Here is a 9,431-nt window from a genome sequence, read left to right as displayed (position 1 = left end):
ATGTGACCCTCTCTCCGCCAAGTGTGATTGGCCAGGAGTGGATGACTTGCCCAGGACCCGCCACCCATGGGACACTGCCTGCTATTGTCTAATGAAGCCCATGTCAATGGATCCTATCCAAATGAGAATTAGAATTAGCAAGTAGATGGATCAAATTCTATCTTTCCCTCTTAAGGAATTGATTTTGGAAATAAAGAGAAAACGAGCCGATTGGTAGCAGGACAAGAATCATGCAGGTACACTTAGAAGAGGGGAGTGAGGGGTGGAGTCACCAAGTCATTGGAGCACAAATGTCTCCGCGCACAGGCTGGCAACGTGCACTCACAGGAGGCCACCACGTTGTGCGCCAGGTGGAGGACGTAGCTTTTGTTGCAGCTGAAGGTGTGCATTGTTAAACGGCGCTAGTCAGACAGAATGCTGAGAGCAGAGCTTCCTGCAGAACGGAGAACGTAAGTGGGCACCTGGGCGGGGAGAGCTAGAGCGTCACGACGAAGGGTGCGACGGAGCCGTGCTTTGCATGGGTGTGCCAGTTTGGGCCAGTTTGGGCCTGTGCTAGAGAAGGTAGCTGGGGCCGTACTACTTATCCTCAAATAGAAGATGCTTGAGGGCTCGAAGAAGAACCAAGTGAACGGGGTGGAAGCAGGGATGGGATTTAATTCCTTTAAAAGCGTGCCAGAAGGTCTAGTGTTTGGACGTGCACCACTGTATTCGCGCCCTTTTGGTTTCAAGTGACTGAAACTTTCCAAGGATAATTGGAAAACGTTAAGGACAGAACTGACTTAAGCATGGCTGGATCCACGTTTGCAAAATGAGGAGCGGACCCTTCTCTCTTACTCTGCTTTCCCCGCACTGGCTTTCTGCTTTGGTGGTCAGGCTCCTCCCGTACCAGACAAGGTGGTCAACGCTGGCCTCGCGCTGCCCGCTTCCCTCCTTCCAGCCCAGCAGCCTCTAGGCCAAGAGCGACGCCTAGAAATAGCGCTCAAGTCCCGCGGACAGCTCTCATTGGTCCACGTTAGGACTCGGACTGATTTCTGAACCAATCACTGGGACCAGGGAGAAGCAGCAATCTGATTGGCCTGGGTAGGATCACGTGTCCAGCTCCGGCTCTAGGGCATGAGGTCATCCGCACTGGAACACTGAGCCTGCAGAAAATGGTTGTTACTGGAGGGATGGATGTTGAAGAGGCAATGAGCAGATAATCCACCTTAGTCCCAAACAAAATGGCTGAGCGCAATCTCTCCAGAGTAATGATCCTTGAACTCCGGATGTTAACCGCTAATGCTCAATGACTTTCTGTTCCCGGCTCCATGAGGGAGCTATATTGGGGGTTTATTAATAACGGGTTTATTAATCAGGTTTCTTCCTACCAACTAAGTCCACTCTGGTTTGTTTAAACAGAAAAAAACCAAATGTCTTAAGGGGCATTAGTGGCTCCCACAATCTCCGACAGAGTCCGAAATTGGGGGTTGAATCTCTGCAGCCTTAAACAGTACCCAACTCCCCACACGTCCGGGCCCAGGCTCAAACCCACCACCCTTGTCTCAGGCTCCTGGGAGCCTCTCTAGCCCTGCTGCCTCCAGGGGCTCAACGTCTTCTGCCACCATCTGCTCCTATCCCCAAGAGACAAGCCCATGCAGCAGCTGCTTCCTTGCTCTCCATTCTTCCTGAAGTCTCCTGCTGCTACATCCCATTGGCAGAGCCCAGGACACATGCCTGCGTCCTAGCTGCGGCCTGAGTCTGGGAAACTGAGTTCAGGACCTCCACCCTGCTGACCTAATGCGTGTAACATGGCCTACTTTCCTAACTTAGAAAGGCTGTTCAAATGATGCCGGGCTGGTACTAATATGACCCGCAGCCACGAGGCCACACTTAAAACAGTTTGGGTCTTCTGTGTCTTCTGGGTTCCTGAGAGCTCAAGTCATGGGGCCAAGTCTCATTATTTCCACATGTGTCCTGTCAATGAATCTGTGAGTGTTTGTTCTTTGCAACCAATGGAAGGCAGTTAACACAAGTAATTTGGCCAAGGCAATTTGGAGAAAATTTAGCCTGGGGGAGTGTTTCCTTCCCAGCCAGACCACATCACAGAAGCTTGAGATTTATTCTTCAAAAGGATAGTCTTCAGTGGGGCTTTCAAAGGTACCTGGAAAGCATGGCCACGCGGAGCCCTCCCAGGGGTACCAACCCACAGACATTTAACAGGCCTTCTTATAGAGCTCTATGAATGCCACAGCGGGCCACTGTTTAACCACAGACCATCCCCAGCCATTGGTAAGAAGCCACGTTGCTGGGGGACGGGGTGCTCCCTGGCAAGGCCTTCCTCTTGTGATAAGTTTCCTTCAAAGTTTGGAGTCGTACTTTCCAGGAGACTGGATTCTCTGCCCTCCCTCCTGTGGCTCCCCACTGCTCTCAGGAACTCAAGTGATTCAATTAAGAAAGATTTTGAGAGATGTCTGGCTGGCTCAGTGGGTGGAGCGTGTGACTCTTGATCTCAAGGGTGTGAGTTTGAGCCCCACATTTTTTGTGGAGATAACTTAATCAAACTTAAAAAAAAAAATAGATTTTGAGTATCAACTATGTCCCAGGCATCCATTGTATGATTGTGCTAACACTGGACGTCCTCGGTCCCCAGGGAGCCTTCGGACAAGTATTTCAGCCAAAGCTTACCTGAACGAGAATGAAGATGTTCAAGCACCTTTATCCAGAAAGAGGTGCATGGTTTTCACTTTTACAGACTTATTGACCAGGATCATTTCAGAAGCTGAGGTCTTTGACTTAATAATACAGGAGCACAGGGGCACCTGGGTGGTTCACTCAGTTGAGCATCTGACTCTTGATTTCATTCTGGTCATCATCTCAGGATTGTGAGATCAAGCCCTGTGTCGAGGTCTGCACTGGGCATGGAGTCTGCTTAAGATCTCTCTCTCCCATCTCCCTTTGCCCCTCCCCCCTCCTCTCTCTAAAAATAATAATAATAATACAGGAATATCATCATTATACCTTCCAAACACGGAGTCTAACAAAGAAATTTCTCTGATAGGATCATTCATTTGTGTAAAAGTCTTTCAAAGATCTCACCATTAAATCTAATTACTTGTGATAAATGAAAAGTATAAACTTGGAGCGAACAATTGAGCACCTCAGAAAATCCAGCCAGTACCGTCAGTTGGATATACATAACTGGATGCCCACCCTGGGGATGTGTGGACCCTCACCCCTCCCACCCCCGCAGAGTATTGAAATGTTCCACAAAGCAGCAAGCGAAGTATTTGCTCTAGACCCCAAATACTCTCTTCCCACCACAGGCCTGGACGTTCCCACGGCGGCGGCAGGTGCCCACGAGGACCGCTAGGTGTCGCTGTGAGCCCGCGAGAGCCGGGCCTCACGCGGCGGGCGCACTTGAGCCCGGTCTGTTTTCAATCAACACGTTGTCAGTTTTCCTCCGCGAGGCCCCAGGGGTGTGCTAGGAATTTTTATTTCTTGAGAAATCCTGTGATTCAGCTGCCCTTTGTTGGCCCTGCTTGAGAAAATGAAGCCTGTGCTTGCTCTCCCAGCCCCCCAGACAGGGGCTCCCTGGCAAGGGTCTTTGGACCACCAGCTACAGGGCCACTCCTTCCCGGTTCATAGCCTTGGCCCTTGCTCTCCCCCTCCCTTTCAGCCTCTACTCTTTTTATCTTTCTCTCCTGGTGCCCCGTGACACTAATGAGCCCTCAGGGGTTCTCTGCCATACTAGGAGCCTTGGCCTGGTGAATTTCAAGACACCCCAACCAGCTCCCACACCAACCAGCTTGCAGATTCCGTCCTCACCTTCCACCTTCCCCTTCTGATTCTACCCCTGACTTTGTGCCCTTTCTCCAGCGCAGCCACAAAACTAAGGCCATGTTGGGGTGGGAACAGCACGAGGCTGAGCTATCTTACCCTAGTCCTGGCACAAAGGGGTTAGGAGCCGCGGCGACTTTCAGACCCCCACCTCCCTCTGCCACTCACTAAACTGTGAGACCTCTGGCCTTACTTAGCTGTGAAAGCTTTCTGAGTTTCGATTCTTCAGAGGTAAATTAAATAGTACCTCCAGATGCATCCATTAAGTAAAATTATTAAGCACAAAGGACCCCATGGGATCTTACACACTGCAAGCATTCTATAAATGCAAAGTGATTTTAATTGTTATTACATGGACATTTAGGCAGGCACGTTAGCACACACTCAGCCAAAGGTACAGACCTTAGGCCCTCATTTCTCCTGAAGCCCATGGTAAGACGGTGTGTTAAGGAAACAGAGTCTGGGGGCACTCGGTCAGACGTGCCAAGCAGCACCGCTGATGCTAACCCTCTCTACTCATGTCAACAGTGATGAAGCCGTCCTGAGCCCAGCTGGGCGCTGTCTTGGTCAATAGCAGTAGCTTGCTTGGCAAACGGCCCTGCGAGCTGTCCTGGGGCCTTCTGGGAAAAGGCCACTTGTGGGCGGAGCCGACCCGCACTCCTTCCTCCTGAAGGTTCAGCACACCGCTCCCCGGTTTCCAGCTACCACACAGCTACTGTGGTTTTTTTGTGGGTGACCACGCGGCAGAATCCTGACTGTGGGTGCCCTGGGGCTGCCCCGCAGGCCTCGAGGCCTCACACCCTGGAGAGCTTGGGGAAAGGCGGAAAGAAGGCAGAGTCCTCTGTCTTTTACCAAGGCGGTTCTGGACTACTCGGTAGAAGCAGCTAAATGGTAACTAGAGCCTCTGCTGGTCGGGATTAGTAACTGCAGCCACGTCCATCTGCCTCTAGAAGAGGGGGCTGATTCCCAGTGACCCAGATCTTAATCTACCGTCTTTGGAGGCACTTCGATACTCATGGCCAAGGCTAGCCTGCTTTTTTTTGAGCAGCAGACAGGTAGGGGATGTGTACAGAACGGGGGAAAGAATAGACTGCTTTTTATGCCGCCCAAAGCCCAGGGCTCTGAGCTTGGCAGGACTCTGGGAGATCATTTCAGATCCCAATCCAAGCCAGACGGGAAAGGACAGACACTCTCGGGGCGTATCTGCTGGTCCAGAAGCTGGTATTGATGCTGTTCCTGTGAAAGCTTGATTTCTGCAGCCGTCAGAAGCCTTGGACGTTGAGGGAGGAGAGTGATTCTATCAGAGGCCACTTGAGTGTTCAGTAGTCCGACACCTGTCCCCACCAGAATGCAGATCAAGGGCCATTGCAGAGCCCTTCCTGCTGAGGCTCAGAGTAGGCACCCCTAGGTTCCTGTCCTGGCCCTGTGACCTTTGGGTAGGTCCCCTTATCTCTCCAGCCCTCAGCTTTCTCAACCATGAAATGCAGGTGACGGGACGATCTCAAAGGAGTGCTGAGAGGATGAGGTCACGCAAGACAGTGTGCCCAGCACATCCCAGACACACAGTCACCATCCTGAGGTTGGTAGAGACCTAGCCATGGAGAAACTTGGGGAGGTCCACCTGCACTCCAGACCAACCCTGGACTCCTCCTGCCACAGTGGCCAGGATCTGGGAAGGGCTCAACTCCCCACACCACAACCTAGACTGGGGGTGCCTCCCTTTCTTTTAAAAATTTGGGAAACCCTCATGCCTTGCTGGTGAGAAGGCAAAATGGTACAGCCACTTTGGAAAAATCTGGCAGTTTCTCAGAATGATCTAGAATTACCACATGACCCAGCAATTCCCCTTTTAGAGACGGTCCAAGAGGAATTAGAACATAGGTCTGCAAAGAATGTGTACGTGAGTGTTCATTGCAACATCATTCCTAATAGCCAAGAGGTGCAAACAACCCAAATATCCAGCAACTGATGAATGGATAAACATAATACGGTGTGCTCGTCCAGGAGACCATGGCTCAGCCAGAGAAGGGAAGGAAGTACTAGTATCTGCTGCACCAGAAATAGATCTTGATAACATTATGCTAAATGAAATAAGCCAAGTCACAAAAGGACAAATACTCTATGATTCTATTTCTGTGAAATGTCCAGAATAGGCAAATCCATAGAGACAGATGGTGCCAGGGCCTGGGGATGGGGAATGACCATTTATGGGATCTGGGTTTATTTGGAGGGAGATGAAAATATTTCAGAATTAGGTAATGGTGGTGGCCATACTACTTTGCACATATCCTAAAAACCCATTGAATTTTATGGTATGTGAATTAAATCACATTATGAATAATAAAATTGTTACCAAAAAAAAAAAAAAAAAAAAGGCGGTTTTGCCTGCCAGCTGGAGAATGCTCTTACTGGGGATGGAGAAAGGAGATGGGCAGTGTGGGGAGGGGCGGGGAGCCTTGCCTATAAATCAGATTAACCAGTTTCCCTCCCTCCATGGTTCCTGGCTCGGAAGAGGCTGGGGCTTCCTCCCCATTTTCTCAAAGCCAAAGCTGCAGAAATCAAAGAGCCGCGGGGATGCTGAGGCTCAGCGTGTGGGCAACAGGATGCGGGCCTCCAGGCACTGCGCCAGCCCCACCCAGCGGGAAACACAGAGGAAGAAAGCAGGGCTCCTGAGTGTGCTTTGCCTTGGTCCTAAGATTTACAAGGACTGTGTTTTCCAAGCCCCAGATCAGGACTGATAATTACGGTTTGTGCTCATGGGGACAGTGGGGCATACCATTTTAAGTTGCGACTGTCTCTCCAAATCTGATCATAAGGGTTCCGTTTTCTTGGACACCTCCCTCTAAAAGCTTGGACTTTGGGGAGAGTCCCAGGAAACAATTTTTTTCCTACAACTCAGGCCTCCTGGTGAAAGGTATTTAATCAGAGCTGGACAGTGGTCAACCCTGATCTGTGATTTCGCTTTCAAAGATTTTCATTAAGTGCGGTCGACTGACCACGTTCTAGAAGCAATGATCCTCCTTCTGGCATGGGGTCAGAGGTGGTACCTCCGTGTCACCAAGCTCAAGCTGTTCATCTCCTCATCTCACATCATCACAAGAAGAGTGAGTACAGGACAATACGAAATTTTAAGAGATAGAGACCACATTCCCATAATTTTTAGTGAGGTGTATATTGATAAAATTGTCCCATTTTATTATGAGTTATTGTTAGTAATCTCTGACAATGCCTACTTTATAAATGAAGATTTATCATAAACTTTAGGTACATATAGGAAAAAATAATAGTACATATAACGTTTGGTACTATCTGCCATTTTCAGGGATTTCAGGTTTCGGGGGTCTTAGAATGTACCCCCCTCCCCATGGATGAGGGGGAACTACTGTACTTTTTAGACTGAGAGCAAATCTAATGCAGTTCTTGGGTCAAATGAAGTGCCTATAACCTTTCCCAGGGCTGGGCACAGACTCCAGACCTAGACAATCGATGCATGTTTCCTCTGTTTCCTCAAAGCCTGTTTGAGACATTGACAGGAAGTTCAATGCAGCAGAAACGCCGAGGGGTTATCTTTACTTCCCCAACACACACGTGACCACCAGCCCCCGAGAGCAACAGATGTCACAGACCAGGCATGGGAGCAGTTGCATTTGGGAGGAACTGTCCCGTGTTCTCTGAAACAGCCGGTAGCTTCCACTGACCGAGTGCCCAACACTGCTGGGGCGTCATTTTTTTTCCATCTCTCTCTCTTTTTTAAAGATTTTATTTATTTATTTATTTGACAGAGAGATCGCACATAGGTAGAGAGGCAGGCAGAGAGAAAGAGGGGGAAGCAGACTCCCCACTGAGCAGAGAGCCCGATGTGGGGCTTGATCCCAGGACCCTGAGAACATGACCTGAGCAGAAGGCAGAGGTTTAACCCACTGAGCCACCCAGGCGCCCCAGGGGGCACCTTTTTCTAATATGGAATAGGGCTTGAGAGAATTCCAGACTTCCTTCTTCTCTGAAATACTCAAAAAGTCTCCTTATACCCACCATCCCCCACCTCTGCCACCTTGGACCAAGCCACTAACATTCATATCTGGATTCATCCAGGAGCTGCTTTATTGGGCTCTACTTCCAGCCCTGTTCCCTGCCCCCCAGTCTATTCTCGAGTCAGCAGAGAGATGCTTTTTTTATTTATTTATTTAAGCAGGGTGGAGGGGAGAGGGACAAGCAGATCCCACCCAGATCCACTGCGGAGTTCAGTCCCATGACCCAGAGATCACCACCTGAGCCAAAACCAAGAGTCGGCTGCTTAACCAACCATGCCCCCCAGGCGCCCCCAGAAAGATGTTTATTAAAATATAAATGATATCACCCCTCAAAACACTGCAATGGCTCCCATCATACTTGGAGTAAAAGCCAAAGTCCTTATTAGGATCCCAAAAGCCCTACATGATGATCACATTATCTCCTGACTCCTCATCATACATGCCCCACAGACACACATTCGCAGCCTGTCCCCACAGAGACGTGCTCCCTCTCCCACAAAACCCTCTGCCATCACCTCCAGTCCTTATGCTCCTCACCCTGTTCTCCCCACTGAGCCTCGCAGCCCCTTTGTATTCCCAGCCCGGAGGCTCTTCCCACTTCCAGCAATTGCTTCTCAGCTCACCATGGGGCCATTCCCTGAGCACCCTCATTAACGTGGGCGTCCCCACCCTCCACAACCCTGACCCTATTCACTTTTCTCAGTGGCATTTACCACCCTTAACCCGTCACGCATCTGTGGGTGGATTATATATATATACAGATACAGATGTAATATGTATAATCCATTTGTCTGTCATTCCTGTGGAGATAAGCCAAGACCAACCATATGAGAAAAGCAAAGGCTACTACTTAGATGGCGAGAGAGGGAACATAACAATCACGGGCAGGGGGAGAGGGAGACGCAGGGTCCCTATTGATCAGGGAGCCTGATGCAGGACTAGATCCCAGGACCCTGGGATCATGACCTGAGCTGAAGGCAGATGCTTAACTGTTGAGCACCTCCCACATACACACCACTTGAATTCTTGCAGACACTCAAAGGGAAACTGAGGAGCAGGAACAAAGGGAAGGCTTCAGGCATGGTCTGCCTAGGGGCTGTGGGCTTGGGGAGGCTGGAGATGGGCTCACTGGCGTAGCTTCTGTGACTGGTGAGGAGTGGATATGTGGCTCTCTGTGGTTGGTGCTCAGCTGAAAGTGGACATAAAGTTAGCTGTCAGTAACTGTCAAGCCCCGGACCTTCTAGGCGGATTGTTAGAGAAGTTACTGCTTGCCTTCCTGGAGTGTTTCTGGAGGTAGCAATCTGGCTTTCCTCGAGCCTGACTTATAGAAGGCTGGCATCCCGTCCGCTCGGTGTAGATCGGGGCATGGTTTCCTGGGGGCTGTGGGTCAGAGTGCTGTTTTTATCTACGGTCCGACCACCATTGTTCCTTGGTCTACTCAGTCTCTCGTCCTTCCCTAGGATATAAATGATAAGAATGTTGTTTTATTTACTGCTCAGACCCCAGAGCCTAAAATAGTGTCTGGAGCCTCATAGGCACATGGTGACTGTTTGCCACCGATTATCATAATGTTTGTCCAGATCT

The sequence above is a fragment of the Mustela nigripes genome, chromosome 4 (assembly GCF_022355385.1).
Source record: "Mustela nigripes isolate SB6536 chromosome 4, MUSNIG.SB6536, whole genome shotgun sequence".
In the NCBI taxonomy this organism is placed as follows: Eukaryota; Metazoa; Chordata; class Mammalia; order Carnivora; family Mustelidae; genus Mustela; species Mustela nigripes.
Note: the sequence above shows the minus strand (reverse complement) of the source record.